The sequence below is a fragment of the Phascolarctos cinereus genome, unplaced genomic scaffold, assembly GCF_003287225.1.
Source record: "Phascolarctos cinereus isolate Bilbo 61053 unplaced genomic scaffold, phaCin_HiC Scaffold_726;HRSCAF=1367, whole genome shotgun sequence".
In the NCBI taxonomy this organism is placed as follows: Eukaryota; Metazoa; Chordata; class Mammalia; order Diprotodontia; family Phascolarctidae; genus Phascolarctos; species Phascolarctos cinereus.
The window spans coordinates 416,362,967-416,383,627 of NW_027556098.1; the positions used below are offsets into that span (position 1 = coordinate 416,362,967).

The following is a 20,661-nucleotide window of genomic DNA, read 5'->3' on the forward strand; positions in this document are numbered from 1 at the left end:
GATGTTTCTAAAGCAGAGAAGACAACGAATTCCATTTTCTGCCTGTGGGGAATGGGTGGGAGAGCCAGGAGGGACACAGGGCCTGGATACTCTGGTGAGGAGGAAGAAGAAGGTGAGAGGAGCACCAAAGAGATGGGAAAAGACCAGAAGATCCTGCTTAGAGGAGGGGGTCTGGAGTCCCAGAGCCGGGTAGGGAGGCAGGAGGACAGATGGTGGGGCATGGGGGAGGTGGAGCTCTCCAGGGTGAGCAGGCAATGGGGGGAGATTTGAATCCTGGGGAGGAGTTTGGAGGCCAGTGAACAGGCCAGAGGTGGAGGGCCGGGCTTGTGGCCCACAGGCAGGCAGGGTCCTCAGGTTGTGGCCCTGAGTGCCATTGGAGGCTTGCCAGCCATGCGGGGCCTCAGGGGGTGGGGTAGGGTGGGGCCCTGGGGCCTGGGAGGAGCCTCCCTGAGCTGATTACCAGGAAGCCTGAGGACTTGGTGCTAAGAGGTCACCTCTTTCCAGGAAGCAGAACTACTGTGCACGTGAAATGCCCCAGGAGGTCTGAGCCGGGATCCTGCCCAGCACCCAGCTTTTGCTTGCATGCCCTTTCCAGGGGGCCTCATCCTTCCCATCTGACCTCTTGGTGAGTGCCCTCCAGCAGCACCAGGAGCAAGCCTGACCCCTGCCCCTGCTTCCTGTCCAGGCACTCCATCATCTCCCCAGAGTCCTGGGGTGCCAGCCCTTGCCTTACCAATGGGTCACCTAGCCTGACCTTCAGACCTTGCCCAGAGCCTCTGTGGGAGGGAGCGCTCTGACTCAGGAGTCCTGGAGCCTGACTGTTTCCTCCATCTGGGATGTGAAGCCCCTTCCTGCCTCTTGGGTCTTTAGGGGTTGACCAGTGAGGGGAGTGGGACAGAAGAGAAGGAATAAGAGGGTGGAGAGTGGTCACCATGCCCACCCTGCTGCCCCCTCTTCTGGTTGCACTTTCTCCCCCAAGGGCAGTGCCAGGGGCTTTGGGACTCCTCAGGGGTCTCACCTGTAAATCCTTGTAGGCCAGCCCCCTGCCTAGGAGTGAAGGCAGAGACGTCTCCCCCCGGGATCCTTCTCCCTCCCCTGAAGAGGACCAAGAGCGGGGCCAGGCAGGGAGGCCGAGGGAATGGTCCCCGGACCCCCAAGACCTCCATGGCGGGTGAGTGCAGGGCAGCCCCGTTCTCGACACCGTCAGCAAGGGTGGTTGTTAAAAAAGATAGAGTACAGTAGTAATAACACTGGCCTGCCCTCTTCTGGGTTTTGGACTGCTTCATTAGCTCCTTTTCATCTCTAGCAACAACTTCCCCCCAACTTGCTGCCCTCCTGGTTTGATTTTTAAGTTGTCCCTCATCACACCTGACTGTCCAAGAAAGCCATTTCATTTATTATCCTCTGTTACATATAGACCATTTCTTTGCTTTCTTTTTTGTATTCCTAACACCCCCCCGCCCCAACACACACACACACACACACACACATACACACACACACACACACACACACACACACACACACACACACACACTCTCTCTCTCTCTGCCTTGTAGCAACTGAAGGTCAAGGAAAAGCCCCCCCCCCAACCTGGTCTGGACTGAGCAGAGCCCCGACATCTTCCCCAGCTGTTTTCCTTTGCAGTCTTGCAGTCACAGCAAACATGATCCATTTACTCTGCCTCAGTTCACACAAGTCTTCCCAGGTCTCTCAATCCCTCCCATTTACCATTTCTTAGTTCAAGTCAAAAAGCATTTAGAAAGTGGCTCCTCTGTGCCAGGCCCTGTTCAAACCTCCTGTGGATACAAAGGAAGGAGAAATCAGCCCCATCCTTCAAGGAGCTCACAGTCTGATGTGGGAGACAACATTTAGGCATCTGTGTCCATAAAAGCTAGAGACACTGTAGTGGGGAGGGGAAGGATCCAGCAGTTTCAGGGACCAGGAAAGGGTTTTTTTTAGAAAGTGAGGTTTGAGCTGAGATTTGAAGGAAGCCAGCAGGTGGAGGTGAGGAGAGAGAACATTCCAAGCGTGAGAGATGACCATTGGAAAGGCCCAGAGTCAGGACACAGAGGGTCTTAAGCAAATATCAGCCAGGAGGTCTGTGTCAGGGTGAGAGGAGGTGGAGGAGGGAGCGAGGGGTTAGCAGAGAGGAAGGTGGGTGGGCCTAGTCAGATGGCGCCTTGTGTGTTCCATAAATATTATCTTCTTTGATCCTCTTGCAAGCATTTTCAGGGTCCTTGCTGGCCACAGTCAGCTAAGGCAGTGCAGGATGTAGCCAGCCAGGTACACTGCACTTTTGTAGCCACTTAGGAAGGTGACTCACACTATGAGGAGGTAATAGACTGGTGGGTTCTTCTTGTTCACTGATTACATGCGCCTACAAGTACAAACTTAGTTTTTTCCTGGGCTACTTGACCCAGAGATTGTATAAAGCAGTTTTGGGTAAGATGTAGTAGGACACTGAGGGAGAGAAAGGTAGAGAAATGGGACCTTATTTTAAAAAGGAGGATTCTTAATCTTTCCCAGAGCAGTTTGACTCTGACCCAAAAAACTATTGCTTTATCAGTCAGTAATCAGCATTTGTTAAGCTACTGCTGCCTCCTTTGACTGGATTTAGAAAAAAGGGTGAATTCCTGGAATTTTTCCAAGCCCTAGGAGTTCTATAGTAATAGAGGGAAGGGAGGTATCTATCAAAGCTATCTATCAAACAGGCAAGCTTTAAGGATTTTAATAACAGAAAACATTCAGTCAGTTAGGTTTCTCAAAAATCCCTTTGTGGACATTCTTCACAGCCCTATGAGGTTAGATTCTCTTACTACTTTTATTTCACAGTTGAGGAAACTGAGGCAAACAGTGCTTAAGTGACTTAAATTAGGATTCACACAGCTAGTAAAATTCCTGAGATCAGATTTTAACTCAGATCTTCCGGACTCCAGTCCCAGCCTGGCTCAATTCACTTTGTCAATCTTAACTTCTTTTTTTTTGGGGGGGGGCTTCCTCCATATTCTTTTTTAAAAAATTATTATTAATTTATTTTGATTTATCAACAATCACTTCCATAAGCTTTTGAGTTTTAAATTTTTCTCCCCCTCCCTCCCCAAGACAGCATGCATTCTAATATAGGCTATACATATACATTCCTATTAAACATATTTTCACATTAGTAATGTTGTAAGGTAGAATTAGAACCAATAGGAGGAAACAAAAGAGGAAGAAAAAAAATAGCAAATAGTATGTCTCGATCTGCATTTAAACTCCATAGTTCTTTCTTTGGATGTAGATAGCATTTTCCATCATGAGACCTTCGGGGATATCTTAGATTCTTGCATTGCTGAGAAGGGCTCAGTCTAGCAACATTAGCCATCACACAACATAGCTATTACTGTGTACAATGTCCTCTGGTTCTGTTCACTTCAACAAAGTGACAAAACAGGAAAATGATAAATGTTGGAGAAGATGTGGGAAAATTGGAACACTAAGGCATTATTGGTGGAGTTGTAAAATGATCCAACCATTTTGGAGAGCAAGTTGGAACTATGCCCAAAGGGCTATAAAAATATGCATACCCTTTGACCCAGCAATAGCACTTCTAGGGCTGTGTCCCAAAGAGATCATACAAATTGGAAAAGGACCCACATGTACAATCTTAACTTCTAAAGGAGGATAGTTTTCCCTTTAACAAGTAATGAGATCATTCTCCAGTCTAGGTTGGCTCAGGGAACAAAAGTTCTGGCTATTAATTTTACTTCCTAGTCTCCTGAGGACCCACAGCCCCAAGGAGTTCCAGATGTGCCCAGATGCTTGGCCAACATGATAGAGCCTGATGGGAGCACCATTGAGCCAAACCAGTTATCCTCTTCTTCAATGTTGGTTCTTGTTAAATAGCCTTTTCCTGCTCTGGCTAAGCAGACTTGCTGTTAACTGTTGACTCACCTGGGAGGGTCTGATATTGTCATAAAGAATCTAAACTCCTAGGGTCTACCTTGAGTCAAGCCCATCCCAGAACACAGGCTTCCAATCTGGGGGAGAGGTGATAAGGTTCAGAATGAAGGTGGCTGCTGTGTAAGTGGAGGGCAGGGCTCAGCTTTGAGAGATGTTTGGAAGGCAGACAAGTCAAGACTTGGCAGCTGATGGTATATGTGGGTAGGGGACAGAAAGGATTCCATGATAATGGCGATTTTCTGAACCTGAGAGAATGGGAAAATGGTGTTGTCTTCTACAGAAAGAAGTTTGCTAGAGGGGGAAGGCATAGGAGTCCTTGAGTAGATACACTGCACTGAATTTATTTAAGTTGTCTTTGAGACGTTAAATTGGAAATTTCCTAAAGGTAAAAAATGGTGTTGGTACAGAAGCCCAGCATCTGGCTATAGAGATGTAGGAGTCATATCCATAGAGATGAGGAGTGAATCAATCCCACTAGAATGGAGGGTGAGAAGAACCAAGAGGTTGTGATGTGATTGATGGACCTTCTAGTGAGACTGAAAAGGTGTGGGCAGATAAAGCTGCAGAGAAAACCACCCAGATGAATGAGAAACCTAGAGGAGAGGGGCCCAACTGTGTTTGAAGAAAGCAGGGAGATCAGTAAGGATTAGCACTGAGAAATGGCCAGAGTTTGGCCAAGAAAAGGAGGTGAGATAGAATAATAGTTCAAGGGGTGGTTAGGGTCTCTTAAAGGTTTGTTTACGAATGGGGGAGTCACAAAGGTTTGAAGTCAGTAGGAAAGGAATCAGCTGATAGAGAAACTTTGAAAATTTGAGAGAAGGGTTGAGAATGCCGAGATCCATGTAGAGAGAGCTTTCCTTGGCAAAATCAAGGCCCAGTCCTTTGTTGGAGACTGGAGAAAAGGAGCCACTGGAAGATGACATGAAAAGGTTTGGAGATGAAGAGAATGCAAGCATTCAGTCAGTAAACATTTATTAAATGCCTACTGTGTACCAGGCTGAGCTTAATGTTGTGGATACAAAAAAGAATCAAAGTAACAATTTCTGTCCTCAGAGAACTCACAATGTAATGGTGGAGACAGCAAACAAACAAATATGTACACGTGAGCCTCAGGCAGGATAAATAGGCGATAATTAAAAGAAGGAAGGCACTAGAATTAAGAGGGGTTGGGAAAGGCTTCATGTAGAAGTGAAGTCTTGAAGGAAGCCAGGATAGAGAGGATTCCAGCCATTTGGACAGCCAGGGAAATGCATAGAGATGGAATGTCTTCTTTCTGGAAAGCCAAGGAAGGCGGTATCATTCATCATAGTTAAGGTATAAGAAGACTGTAAAAGCAGGTGATTTCTAGGTCATAAAGGGCTTTGAGTGCAAGAAGATTTTGTATTTAATCCTGGAGGTGATAGGGAGCCACTGAAATTTACTGAGTAGGGAAATCACGCATTTGAACCTGCAATATAGGAAAATCACTTCGTTGGCCAAATGGAGGGTGCATTGGGGAGTCTAGGGGCCAGCCAAACCACCAGCAAGCTATCGATAAAGTCCAGGGATGAGGTGATGAGGGTCTCCACCAAGGTGGCTGCATCATCAGAAGGAGGTTTTTTGAGTGATGTTTCAAAAGTGAAATGAGATATTGGCAACAGATTGGAAGAGGTCTTGGCAGCAGACTGGATAAGGGGGATGAGAGATAGGAAATAAAGATGATAACTGTGTTGTTAGCTCCAGGGACTAGGAGGATACTGTTGCCCTTAAAAGCACGGGGAAGGTAGGAGAGCTTTAGGGAATAAGATAAATTCTATTTTGGGCATGTTAAATTTAAGATAGCAATTGATATTTCTGAAAGGACTTAGTGATCAGAGGTGACTCACATTGAATGGCCTCAATTTTTAAATTTAAATAAGAGGTAAGATATTCAGATGAGAGTGTTTGGGTGGTCAATAGTCAAACATTCATTCAAGTTTACGATAAGCCAGGCATTGTGCTAAAGACTGAGGATTCTAATGCCAAAAAAGGCAATCCCTAATCTCATTAAGTTTACAGACTCAAAGGGGAAGAGAACTTAAGAAAGTTAGCCTACCAGGGCAAGGAGAACACAGCAGATACTGGGTGTGGAAGTTAATCAGAAGTCCCAGAGTAGTGCAGCCAGGTGAAAAAATGTGAGAAATGAAATGTCTGAGCTCAGCTCTTTCCTTAAATGGAAGTTTGGTGTTCTTGGCCCTACCCTCTAATCAGAAAGGCAGAAGGTAGGGATGTGGTACAGTACTAAGGCTGATAAAATGGTACAAGATGATGTTATCCCAATAACAAGCTTCCTGGAGAATGGTGGAGAAGACCTTCAGAGAAGTCCAAAGGTGGTGGCATCAGGAAAGAATGGAGGAAATGTGCGAGCTGCATTCTCTCCTGAAACGGACGTTTGGAATTCATGGTCTCACCTCATGGTAGTGAAGGATGCATGTGGGAGGTTTGAGAAGGAAGAGGTTTGCAATAGCTTCTGTTGTGAGTTAGAGAAACAATTAGACATGCATTGTCAATCAATAAAAGTACTGCCTTCCTCTAGTGAGAGCCCATCCTATGTATAAATATGGAGCAATGAAGAATAGTGACTCAGGAGGCCCTAGTGAAAAGGAAAGGTTTCTAAACACTTGGGGATCTAAAACAGTGGGAAAAGACCATTAATGTCTATATGCTCAGAAGTTAAGTAATTTAGAAATAAAAAAGTTAAAAGAGAAATATGGATTTCGAAAAACCTTAAATTGGATATGTTACAGAATGATGAAAGTGAAAAGACTACTGTTATCCACAAGATTGAGAATCATTCCTAAATAATAGAACCTCTGAAAAAGCAAATCATAGCACTAACGGAAATGGCAGGCAATGAAATGAGAGAGCTTGAAATAGCAATGCATTGGCCCAAATGTGTTCTATATGTAACAGATTGGAAAGATAGATAACACCTCTCAAGCATCAAGGTATTTTCATATCTGGCCAATCTCCTGTATTTCATCCATCAGTCTGCCTCCTCACTCATCATCCTGATGCTTGCTCTTCAGTGTCTTAGACTTTTAGTGGTGTTTTTGGATTATTAATTTCTTATATACTGGTGATGTCTTTCTTATGAATTAGCCCAATTTCCATCCCCAGGTAATGAAATATTATATTTTTAATAAATGAAGGAACCCTCCGGTCCCCATCATAGTTACTCTTATATATATAATAATATATAACAAAATATGAAATATATATTATATACAATATATAACAAAATATGAAAATTAATGAATTGATGCTATTAAGTAAAAGCAATTATAAACATGACATGTTTTGGCTGTGGCAAATCTTATCTATTGTCACCCCAAACCCTCAATATAACCATAAATAACTCTTCTTCACATGACTGATAACAGGCTCATACTACGCAGAACAGTCCAGATTGTGATTAATATCTCTTAAGAATCCTATTCTGTGTTTTCAGGTAGATAAGACTTTTAGACTTTTAGGAAATTAACTATATTACCTATTTTTCTTTGCTCTCTCTTTAGTGATCACAGGTAATGTCTTTACTACCCCACCCCACCCAGCCCCAGAATACATAGTACTTGCCAGATTCTTGCAAACTCTTCATAGGCTTTTCCTAACATGGTACTATGAAAGTTCTGATAAGGGGGCAGCTAGGTGGCACACTGGATAGAGCACTGGGCCTGGATTCAGGAGGACCTGAGTTCAAATCTGGCCTCAGATACATAACACTTACTAGCTGTGTGACCCTGGGCAAGTCACTTAACCCCACTGCCTAGCACCCCCCCCCAAAAAAAGAAAGTTCTGATGAGGAAGAAATTTCACACCACCTTCTTTCTTTTTTCCCTATATATAGATTCTTATACCTCACTGATAGAACACATACCTTTCCCCTGATTCCACAGGGAGAAACATTTCAGAGTAAGATCTGTCAACTCTATTCCAACTACAAATATAAATTGTTTTTCTCAGTATTCAATTGGGCTTTTAATAATTACAGTTTAAAATGTTGGTTCCAACACTCATAAATGGTATAACCTTTAGAAAACCCTTTCTCTGTGCTTCAGTTTCCTTCTGTACATTGATGAGGGCTGGGCTAGATGAATTCTGCAGTCTCTTTCAGCTCTAAGTCTTGTGAATTTTGATGGTTAGGAGTCACTGACATTCAAGGATGTGGCTGTGGACTTCACCCAGGAGGAGTGGGGCCTCTTGGACCATTCCCAGAAAAAGCTCTACAAGGAGGTGATGCTGGAGAACTCCCAGAACCTGCTCTCCGTGGGTAAGTATAGCTTCCCCTGGGAACTGGAATTTGCCATCAAACGAGTGTCTTCTTTCCTTCCCTAGTGTACAGGGTTTGAGCATTTACCAACTATTAGAAAGGTGACATGCTGGTCTCTCCACAGGGTCCTCCTGCTCCCCATTTTTCCCAATAAAAAGTCTTTGCATTTTGTGCTAGGGAGCTGGGACGTTCTTTTGTTCCTCCTGAAGCTGTATCTTTCCAATTTCTTGTAGTTTTCAGGTACTAAATGAAAGTTTTATAAAATCTCAGACTTGGAACTAATCTCAAAGTTATCTAGCCTAGCCCCTTCGTAAATAGGAATTTTGTTGGCAAAATCTCTGAAAACTGCTCATTCAACTTTTCCCTGCAGATGCGCAATGAAGGGAACCCCTTACCTGACAAGGCAACCCCTCTCTCTTTGGGACGGTTCTAGTCTTTAAAAAGCTCTTCTTGTTGACAAACATAAATTTGTAACTCATTATTCTTACTCCTACCTTTATAGCAAGTTTTATCTTTGTTTCATTGTTACCCTAAATTCCAAGACAGTTGATGGGAAAGGAAAGGAAAGGAATATAAATTGACATACACCTATGTACTAGGCACTGTGCTAAGCACTTTATAAAGATGATCTCATCTGATCAACCCAATTCCCTTTGAGTTTGGTGCTATTATTATACCCATGTTACAGTTGAGGAAACTAAGGTAAATAGATTAAGTGACCCTCCAAGGGGTACACAACTACTAAGTGTTTTAGACTGGATTGAATTCAAGTTTTCTTGAATCCAGGCCCCGGGTTCTCGCCTCTGAACTACCAGTTGGCTCTATTTCTTCCATAATGAAAGCTATGGAATATGATCATCTTTCTATGAAAGAGGCAAAGACAGAATTTTCTAGTTCCAAATTGGCTGCATGATCTCCTCTTAACTCCCAAACTTCCAACAATAAGGATCATGTCAGCCATCCTTGAGGAATCCTATAGGAGCCCTCATGTGGTCCTAGCTTGCATGTCCCCTTTCTCTAAAGAGGAGTAAAGTCTTAAGTTTCTTTCTGTCCTCATCTATTCCTTATTCTTCATGCCAAGGAATTCCAGTTCTCAGAGAAGATTTGACCTCCCGTTTGATGGAAAGGGAAGCATCATGGATCTTGGATCGAAAAGGCCCAAAGAACTCCACTCCAGGTGAGTGAGATGAAAGCAAGTTTATGAGGGCTGTTAGCACAAAAAAAATCTGTGATGTAGTGAAGGGAATGCTAGGCTTAGGGGCAGAAAAATCTAACTTGGAATCCTTTTTTAAAATTCTTTTGAGCAATATGATTCAGGGAAAGTCACTGAACCTCTGAGCCTCAGTTTTCCCATGTGTGAAATCAGGAAGTTGGACACCATGGCTTTTCGCTTCTCTTCTATTGACAAATCTCTAATCCTGTAATAAGTCATTGTTCAGAATTTGGGAGCATGGAAATCTTCTGAAAATATACCAAAAGGGCTGAAGCTGCCCCATATTTGCTCTTTCCTAGACCTTCTTCAAGTCAACAAGCATGTTTTAAATAAATACTTAGTAAGTGCCAGACACTATGCTAAGAGCCTTAGATACAGAGAAAGGCAAGGGAGAATCCCTGTTCTCAAGGAATTTGCAATCGAGTGGGGAAGAAAATAGGCAAGCAGTTATGTGGAGGTCTGCTGTATCTAGGATAAATTTGAACTAATCAAGAAAGGGAAGGAATGAAGATGAAGAAAACTGGAAAAAGCTTATTGTAGAGGGTGGGCTTTTAGGTGTGACTTCAGGGAAGTAAGGGTGAGCATTCCAGGCATGAGGGACAGCCAATGAAAGGGAGGGGAAGAAGATGAAGAATTTGAGCTCCTAGAGGATTTTGTACTCGGTCCTGGTACTAGGGAACCCCTAGAGTTTATCGAGTAGGTAGTGACATGGTCAAAAGTGTACTTTATTTTGGAAAGTGAATTTGATACTGCATGGAGGATTGAGTAGACTGGAGAGAGAATTAAGGCAGTGAGACCCACCAGCAGGCTCTAGCAATACCACAGGTTTGAGATTATCCAGACCTGGACCAAGAGAAGAGCAGTTTTGGGAGTGAGGGTAGAAAAGTAAGACTTTCCAAAAGATTGAAATGTGGGTTGTGAGTGTGTGAAAGGTGGTCAGTGAGTGATTCCTAGGTTGTAAGGCTGGACGATTGATAGGGTGGTGCCCTGACAGCAATAATCGAGTAAAAAGGTGGAAAGATTGGTGGAAACATAAAGAGTTTAGTTTTGGACATATAAGGAGGAGAACCAGGAGAGAGCAGTGTTCCTAAAACCTAGAGAGAAGAAAGTATGCAGAAAAAGGGCAGTGATTGACAGTGTAATAGGTGGCAGAGAGGTCAAGAAGGATGAGGATGGAGAAAAGGTCATTGGACTTAGCCATTTGAAGATGATTTGTAACTTTTCAGAGGATTATTTTAGTCAAAAAAGAAGACTGCACTGGATTTCAAAGACAGCAAAAAAAGGAATTGGAGATACCAGTTGTAGATGGCCATCTCTAGGTATTTAGCAGTGAAAAGGAAGAGACAGGACAATATCTAGTGGGGATGAATGGACCAGGTGAGGCTTTTTTTGAGTATCAGGGAGGCCTGGTTTTATTTGTGGCAGGAGGGAAGGAACCAATAGATGGGCAGAATTGAAAATTATTGGAAAGAATGAAGATGAAAGAGGAGCGAATATTCTGAGACAAAAGATTCAATCCAATAATACAATTTTATAAACATTTCCAAAGTACCTGCTATGTGTCAGACACTATGCTAAGTGCTGGGGATGTAATGAATCAAAAGAAAGACAGTCCTGCCCTTAAGGAGTTTAATGGAAGACAGTGAGGGGTGGGGAACACCAAAGGAGGCAAGAAAGAAGGGAAGGGGGGGCGACCAGGGTGAAAATGCTCATTCATATATGGAAAATGGTAAGAAAACTTAAAACCTCCCTTGTGAGGGATGGAAACTCATTTTTAAATTTTTAGCCCACAAACCAGTGACCAAAATGAATCACTAGATAATAAATAAAAGATTTCTTTTTCCTTTTGCTGACAATTAAATGTTAAATGCCTTTGAAGTTCAATTGCCTATATTGCTTTGCATTTTTTAAAGAAATGCTTTTATATTAAGCAAGGTTTTTAAGGAAAGAATCCCCAGACTTGAATTTCTTCTTTCTACCACAGGCACAATGTCTACATCTGCACAGAAACTCTACAGAGTGACTGACCTATCTTTCCAACCTGATTGTTTGAAAATCTGCCCAATATAAGAATAGTAACCCAAGCAGGAAATAATTTCAAATCAAAAATTAGCCTCAACACTACAATGCCCATGATTAGTGAGCATGTTTTCCAAAGAACTTGCTATCTGTGCTCCAAGAACATATACATTTGTGAGCTCTTGATATAATGATTACTGCACTGAAATGCAATTACAAAGTAATTCTGGAATGAGGGAACTACTCTGGGGCAGAATATTACAGAAAGCAAATGTTGGTATGTGCTTACCTGTGACTGGGAATTGATTTGCACTTGCATGTGAAACCTTTCTAGTGGTTTGGAAAAAATTTGATGAAGGGCTGAGGAACAGAATATGTTTTACATATTCAGAAGGAATCAGAGTTTGGTGCAATCACTGCATGAACACCAAAATCATTGTATGCCTGATCATAATGTTCTGGAATCACTGCATAAAGAAACTTGTTATGTTTCCAACATACACATGCTTATTGTCTCAGAGAAAAAAAATATTTGTAGCAAAATTGTGTAATTTACTGCTTAAATTACCATTAAAGAATATTTAGCTGTAATCTTTTAGACCATAGTCATGAACCCTCCAATGTTTTCATGAACCACTAAATGGGAGGTGCTAACAGTGGACTAATAGGGAATCCTGTTGTCTGCTTCCCATAAGAAGGAAGATGGCCTTAAAATATAGAATGAGACATAATGTTTTTGAATGCGTGAAATGCTTGGATTTTTTTTTTCATTTTGTTTGTTATAAGGACTCTTTTATTTAGGGGACACAGGCATTTAAAGATAAAAATTTTTAAAATAAATAGTAGCTAGAAGTCATGGGTCAAAACAGAATCTTAAGCCTCTGGTGAAGAGGAAAAAGTAAGGTTGGAAGATATGTTGTGATCTTAGACATGGAACCTGAAAAAAAAATAAGATTAAAAAGGATCAAGAGGAAAATTACATTCTGGTCAAAGATATGGTAAATGATGGAACAATTTAAGTTTTTAGTATATGTGCAGCATATGGAATAATATCAATGGATCTGAATAAAGTATAAGAAAAGTTGAACATAACACTGAAAACTAATACATGACAGGTGAAAAGTTTAAACCTATTTCTCAGCTTAACAGATGAAATTTACAAAGGATGACCAAGTAATAGTGGATCAAAACTGACCCATATAGAAAAGCGGAAGTCTTACTTGAGCACAACAAATTAAAAAGAATAATCACAAAAGTCATTTGAATAAAAAATTGGAAGTGGAGAAAGGCCATCTAGTGCTAGGGAAAGAACATGTTCAGTCCCAGGGTTTAAGTTCTAGTGTCTCTTGCAGGGATGTTAGTCATGTGACTTGGCTATTCTGAGCTCAGAGCTTCAGCTGTAAAGTATAATGAGAACCCTGCCTGTATCACAGATTTATTGTGATCGTCCAATGTCATTTTTTGATGAAGTTCTTCATAAATTAAATCATCCTGTAGATGTGAGTTAATGGCATTTTCAATTGATTGATTCTGTCCATTAAGTTTGAAAACTCTTCTTTTGACTTGTGAGATAGAATACTAGTCAGTTTTGTTTCTTTCAATGAAAGGAAGAGGATTTATTTCAATGCATACATCTCTGTGTGTGTATTTCCTTAAGATTCAGAGAGTAGATGCACAATTGAGACTACTTTAAAGCTGAGTATTTCTGTAGAAGAATCTTGACAGCAAAGATTTATGAGTGATGGTCCCTGTGACTTCAATTTGAGAGAAATCTGTAGCTCAGATATCAAGATAGTGAAAAATCAGAATAGTCACTGTGAATTTGATAAAGATGGAAAAGGTTTCAGACAATTTTCAGCCCTTATTCAGTGTAAGAAAATTATGTCAGAGAATGACTTTTTTCAGCCTAGTGATGATAAGGAATGCTTTACTGAAAAGACTGAAGAAGCCTTCCTCAGTGCAAATATTTCAAAGTTTTCAACAAGAACTGGCTATCAGCTTTAGTTTAGATGTCATTAGATATCAGAAGAGTTATACTGGAAAAATGGTTTATATAGGGAATAAAAGTGGAAAGGCCTTAAGCCATGACTCAGATCTCATTGACCACCATAAAATTTACACTGCAAGGAAACTTTTGAATGTAATCAATGTGGAAAGACTTTCAAAAAGAAATCTAGTCTTCCTCAACATCAAAGAGTTCACACTGGAGAGAAACCTTGTAAATGTAAAATTGTAGAAAGACTTTCAGCCAGATTTCCATTCTTTCTATATATCAGAGACTCCACAAATGTAATCAATGTGGAAAGACTTTCATCCAGAGCACCCATCTTTTGATACATCAGAGAATCCACACTGCTGAGAAAACTTATGAATGAAGTCAATGTGGAAAGATCTCAGAAGTCAATCCAGTCATCCTCAACATCAGAGAATTCACAATGAAGAGAAATCTAAATGTAATCAATGTGGAAAGACTTTCAGATATGATTCCAGTCTTTCTACACATCAGAGAATCCATACTGCAGAGAAAACTTGTTAATAAAATCAGTGTCCTAAGGCTGTCACACCGAACACCAATCTTTTGATACGTTAGAGGATCCACACCGGAGAGAAATCTTATGAATATAATCAATGTGGAAAGGCTTTCACACAGAACAAACTTTTGATGAGAACTACTACAGGTGGATGTCTTTCCCTGGGAAAAGTTGACAGGATGACCTTGGCATGGCGTAAGGAAGGAGACTCTAGACTTATTTTCCACATTTTGTTATTTCCTTTCTGAACAGGAAGTTTCCCCACCTGGTTAATCCTGAGCCTGGCTTTTGATACCCTGTGACTACATGACTGGCTGTCAGCTATGACTCATGCCTGGAATCAAATACAGCTGAGGGAGTTTTTCCCCTCTACTTTGGTATATGTCAGGTCAGTGTATGCACTTGAAGGGATGAGTCTTGACATTTTTATAATGATATCCCTCCTCTTCCTTTCATAGCAAATTTTTATAATCAGGCAAGGTGAGCAGTAGAAATTTTATAAGTATAAAAATACTAAATCTCTTGATTAATGGATTGATACTGATACAAGCATGACAAATCTTAGGGAACAGCTGGGTGGTACAGTGGATAGAATGCCTAGCCTGGAATCAGGAAGACTCGTTTTCTTGAGTTCAAATCTGGCCTCAGACACAGACTAGTTGTGGGACCCTGGACAAATAATTTAACCCTGTTTTGAAGAAGGAAATGGCAAACCACTCCAGTATCTTTTCCAAGAAAATCCCAAATGGGGTCTAGAAGAGTCAGACATGACTGACCAACTAGAACAAATGATGAAAAGAATCTTATAATTTTTTCTGTATTTGTTGTCAAATTATAATATAAGGATAATATTCTCCTAAAGGGGGAATTAGAAAAAGTAATAAGACAAAGATGTAATGTAAATTTCTAATTAAATAAAATAGTAAATTTGAGAAAGCAACAGGATTAGACTGTTTTCTCTAAGAACTATATACATATATAAAAGATTGGCTTCCAAATATTTCCAATATAGAAATTCAGATTTTAAGAATGTTTTAGTAATAAGCTCTCAAAATTGGATTAGGAATTCTACATATAAAATTGCATTGGTAATTTAAAGAAAGTAAAATTATTTCCCATTTTAAAGAATCCAATGATTTGAAAAGACAAGAGTTTCATTTTACAAGTTAGACCCTCACTATTTTTTTTTTGTTAAAGATTCCCATATCAGGTACATGGTTTAGGAAAGATAAAGACATCAAAAGGAATGTTAAAACTGAAATTCTCTAAAGTTTCCTTTGGAAGAACCAACTGTACTAAATCATACTAAGTCTTATTACTGACAGATTTGAGCAGAATTATCTAAGAATCTCTACAAGTGACTTGGAACCATAGAAGCTGAGCCCTTTTTAGAGCTGTCCTGAGGACGAAGACTATTCCAGGATGTCCAAGAGATGATCTTTCCAAGGACCGGATGACTAGATGGGACGTGCGGTACTCAAGACAAGATGAAATGATTAAATGGACATAGAGAGTGAGTTACTAGGAAACAAGGAGACTTGATGTTATTTAATAGGGGTGATCATCCTCGTATTTGCATTTGCCTTTTGTTTCTTGGTGCTTATGTTGGGTTTTCTTGCTTACCTTGGTGATATGTAAGTCTCCTCAAAATTATTCTGTTGTGAGTGCCCTAAGTGGTTTGATCTGTTGCCTGACTTACATAATTTTGAATATGAGAACATGAAAAACCGTATAGATTTGGCTTGCAGATAAGTGATTCGTGGGGAAGGGGGCTGGCCCCTCCTCTAAGAATCAAAGTGCGGAAAATTGTGGGAAGTGAGTGAGCTACAGGGACTTTTATCTTGTGACTCAATTCTAGATCTAGCTCAGTTCCCTTTCTATTCTATTGTGGGTCTAATCCAGTTTCTGTCTTTTGAAAAAACTTTGTTCATTTATGGGAATTGTGAGAAAACTTTATTGCATTGTTTGAACCTAGCCGTGCATAGCTGGGAAGCCGGGCCACCTAACTGTTGCTCAGAGATTCTTAACTAAAGACCTAATTTTTGCTGTCCAAAAACCCAATTGCATCCAAAGATTGATACAAGGAATTTTCCCACAATTATATGGTCTCAAGCCATCCATATGTCTTATCTGAAAACTGGCCCCATACTGGTCAATCAGTTACTGTTTCCTTGTTCCTTTGATTGAATATGAACACTTAGGGGTATAACAGGAAAGATCAATAATCAATGCCAGAGTGCTTTTCTTTGCTTTGCTTTGCTAATCATTTATCAGCCATAATCATTTTGGTAGGATAAGAAATACAGGCCTGGGTAAACACATGTGTAACCGAAGCTAAGTGTAGTCCAAGGTGAACGCCTCTGTTAGTTAACCTTAGAAGTGTGACTAACTTATTATAAAGTCTATATTAAGTGTGTGCTCATAATAATAATCTTTATATTAAAATGTAATGAGCTGCCCTCAGCCTGTTATGTAAAAGGGCCCTACTTGAGCCAAAAGCCTGCTTCAGTAAAAGGGCACTGATCATTTGTAACATAACTAGCCCATTTGCACCATACGTGGATTGAGACCTACAAATAAATAACCATGAATCTTGTAGGTTGGGGGTCTTGGACCAAACTGGGAGGATTGTACACCCCACCTTTGTTTCTCTTAATAAAGATTGTTTTCTTTGCCAAGAAAGGTTTCCCAACTTCTTTCTTATAGGGGGAACAGGACAATTCTGTTTGTGATTTCAGGGAATTGCACCTGTTCACTCTCCCCTCTCCCAACTCTCAAAACTTACTCATCCTCCTCCCAACTTAGAAAGCCCTTAATCTTTCTTCTAATTAAAAATCAGATTGCTCTAATTTTGTATCCTGATTTGTCACCTGTTAATTGTTTTCTTTTAATTAACTGGTCTTTTTTATTGTGTTTAATGCACAAAAAAAAAAATCTGTCTCCCTCTGTACTGGGGACCCAATGCCCAGCTGAAGAGGTCTGGCCCTATTTGTTATGCAGTTGGCATGACATTGCTTAATAAATCAATATGCTCAGAAGCTCAAACCTTTGTTTCCTCAGTCGTTTCAGATCCTGCTCATCACAGTCACAACTAAAATCCTGTCATCTATGGGACACTTTTCCAATCCCTCTTATTCTATTTCTGTTTCTCCTATGTATCCCTTCTCTGTACATAGTTGTATCCTTACTATCTCTCGCATGAGACAGTGAACTACATGAGGGAATGGACATGTCCAATGGGACATCAATTTATTTTCTGCTGATTGGCTGTTTTAGTTCAGGCACATCATTTCTATATATAGTGAAGTTGCAAAAAAGATCAGTGTGTTAGTTAGACTCTTCTCCCTGAATTCAAATGTAGCCTCAGATACTTATTAGCAGTGTGACCCTGGGCAAGTCACTTAACCATATTTGTCTCAGTTACCTCATCTGTAAAATGAGTGGGAGAAGGAAATGGCAAACCGCTTCCGTATCTTAGCCAAGGAAACCTTAAATGGGCTCATGAAGTGTCAGGCACTACTGAAAATGACTGAGAACCTAATCACAGGACTTCCAGGGCACTCACTGCCTCAACATTAAGATACTTCCCCATTGTTTGTGGTTCAAAGGGAGCGGCCAAATGTTGAAGGACAGGGGAAAGTGATGGATCAATGTGTTTGCCTGTGTTAGTAAGAAGCTCATGCTATCTTCATTCTTTCCACTGATCCATATTATTCACCCTATAATGAATTGTGAGCAGCTTCTTCTATAGGAGAAAGTGAGTGAGCCCCATTCTGCTGGGGTTGGGAACAGGGCCCACAGAGACTAGTGTGCTCCTCCTCACAGAAGGGCTTGATGACTTGGTGAATGGAACATAAACCTTTTGCTTCATGAAACAAAGGTGCAGTCTATAATCCTCCCAGTTTAGTCTGAGACCCCCAGCCTGCTTTGTTGGTGGGAGCTGAGCTGACTGCCGATGTCAGTCAGCTTTTTTTTTTTGTCAGCTTTTTGAGAGAAAAGTGTGGCCCCAACTTCCCAGTGGTGTCAACAGTGATTGGTTTGGAGTAGTTTATACAGATACTGCAGGTGATTTTGTTCTTCAGTTCCTGGACCAGCTCAATATTAGCAGTTTCTCTATAGGAAGAGAACAGTGAGGTGAGTGTCTTGACTGGAGCGTCCTTTTCCTCTTTGCTGCTGGGCTCAGTACCCAGTACTCTGTTGTTGAAGCACAGGTGGGTTAGAGGAGCTAGATTCTTTTCTATTTGAACCATTTCTTCTACCTCAATATCTAAGCCATGAATGCAGCCCCAGTGAGCCAGAAAGCAAAGTTAGTTGAGGGAAGAAGAAACTTTTTCACCATCTATGACCTTTTCCCATCCACATCTCCATCTCAGGTGGCTTGTTAATAGGACTCAGGCAGCTACCTCTCCCAGTCATTCTTTGAACTCCTGAATAAAGGTGAGAGTGTAATCTTACCTCTCAGAGGTAAGTGGAAGACCAAATTGATAGCAATGTGATCTAAGGACCTTTTTTTTTTTTAAGTAAACCAGGGCTTGATTTTTTTCTTTTGTTGATCACCCAGACTTAAGAAAATGATGGAGAAAATGTTAATAATGTAGATTACACTTAAAAGTGTATTACACATTTGGTTTACTGCCTTGTTTTACCCGATTTTTAAAAAATGGAACATTGGAAGGTGGATTCCTCACCTTAACCAGGTGGTCCCACCTTCCTAACCAAAGTTTTACCATTATTTCCTTCTCCCACCTTGCCTGTTTTTCCTTAGAAAAATAAAAGGAATCTCAACTTGAGTCAATAACCAAGTGTTAATTCTTACACTTTGTATATTTTCTGCTCCATGTTAGAGTTGAAGAGAGTTGCCTATCAGAAACTCAACTAAAAAACAGCTAGCCATTCTCAGTTAACTCACCGCCTTGCATTTAACACTTTACCTAGAAACTTAAGGAAGTAATTGATTTGCATGAGTTTCACTGATGCCTTTTTTTAGGTTATTCATCTTCTATCCCTCTCTCTTTTAATATTTATTTTATTCTTGTTACATTTGAGTTCCAAGCTGTATCCCTCTTTCTCTCCCAACCCAGCACTAGAGAAGGACAACATTTAACATATGTATGTATATATGTCTGCACATACATATGTGTATGGATATGGATACAGATATTTGTGTGTGTGAATATATGTGTATAACCTCCTGCATAAGTACTTTGCAGTTGATATGACTATTCATATAGCTCAGAATAGCTTAGTCATTCACATTTAGTCATTATTCACAATGTTGCTATTACTGTACCCAAAGTTTTCTTGGTTCTGTTCATTTCACTCTTTATTATTTCATGTGTTGTGACAAATCTGCATTTAAGGGAAACTGAGGCATGAAAGTCTGAGCAGAATCTATTTGTTGGTAAGGCTCCTGATTACCAATAATATAGATCAATGGTCCCTTGTTGAGCACAGAACCACCCATACAATCAGAGCATCCTTTTATACTGTCTGGTTATATAAATCCATTATGTAATGTCAACTGATACCTACTAAACTAACATTGTGATAGAGAGGGGCGGAGCCAAGATGGCAGAGTGAAAGCAGTGACTTGCTTCAGCTCTCCCCCAAACCCCTCCAAATACTCATTAAAAAAAGCTCTAAACAAATTCTAATGCAGCAGAACCCACAAAAAGACAGAGTGAAACACATTGCCAGACCAAGACAATCTGGATGATTGATCAGAAAGGTGTATCGCTGGAAGCAGAGCGCAGTGTGGGCGCGCAGGCCGCAGCAAACCTGGAGCAGGCCTGAGAGGACTGAATCGTGGGCAGTGGTAGTGGCTTCCAGACTCCTAAATCCACGAATGCCAAAGACAACTTAACAGGTCATTGGGAAAAGTCTGTTTTTGCGGTGCTGAGAGATGAACGCAGGGTCTCAGCTCCATTCGCCAAGAGCATGGCCCTGGGGGGGCAGCTGCCTCCTGAGTTTCCGGCCCACAGACTGAGGGGGAACCCAGTGGCTGATCAGAGAGGGATTGTAGGAATCTCTTTGCCAGTGCTGGGGCAGGAATCTCTTGCTTTGCCCGTGCTTGGATCTGGGTCACAGTTCTGGGCCGCGGTCCTGGGGTGAGGAGCAGCACTGGCGTGGTGGAGCTTATAGTGGCTGTGAAGAGGAACCCCTTCGCACAGTTACAGGATAGAAAGGAGTACTTGTGGTCACAGGCCAGGAAAGGAGTAAACACCTCACCCCCTTATCATACCACCTTGGAAGAACTGAAAAATTAAAGGTCCCTATAAGTATCTCTGAAAACAGCTGTACAAACCCCTGAAGCTTGGGACAGTACATTCTCCACATTGGAAGCAGACTCCTACCTTAACAAAGAGTTTAAAATTCAAGTAATTGGCCGGGATCATTAGCAAGCAGCGCAAAAAGAGTCAGACTATATTATCTTACTTTGGTGAAAAAGAAGATCAAAATATATAACCAGAAGAAGACAACAAAATCAAAGCTCCTACATCCAAAGCCTCCAAGAAAAATATGAATCAGTCCCAGGCCTTGGAAGAGCTCAAAAGGGATTTTGAGAAGCAAGTAAGGGAAGTAGAGGAAAAACTGGGAAGAGAAATGAGAGTGATACAAGAAAATCATGAAAAACAAGTCAACAGCTTGCTAAAGGAGACCCA

At 41.0% G+C, this 20,661-nt stretch overlaps 1 pseudogene across 1 annotated transcript in view; it reads left to right on the top strand.

The window, feature by feature from the left end:
• Window positions 1-443: 443 nt before the first annotated feature.
• The window catches only part of LOC110220171 (homeobox protein MSH-D-like), a 30,610-nt pseudogene continuing 10,392 nt past the window's right edge, over window positions 444-20,661 (top strand). Inside the window, exons 1-4 of the transcript XR_013482636.1 lie at window positions 444-625; window positions 1,035-1,171; window positions 8,110-8,236; window positions 9,318-9,413. The product of XR_013482636.1 is annotated as a homeobox protein MSH-D-like (transcript). The remainder of the gene's footprint in view (window positions 626-1,034; window positions 1,172-8,109; window positions 8,237-9,317; window positions 9,414-20,661) is intronic.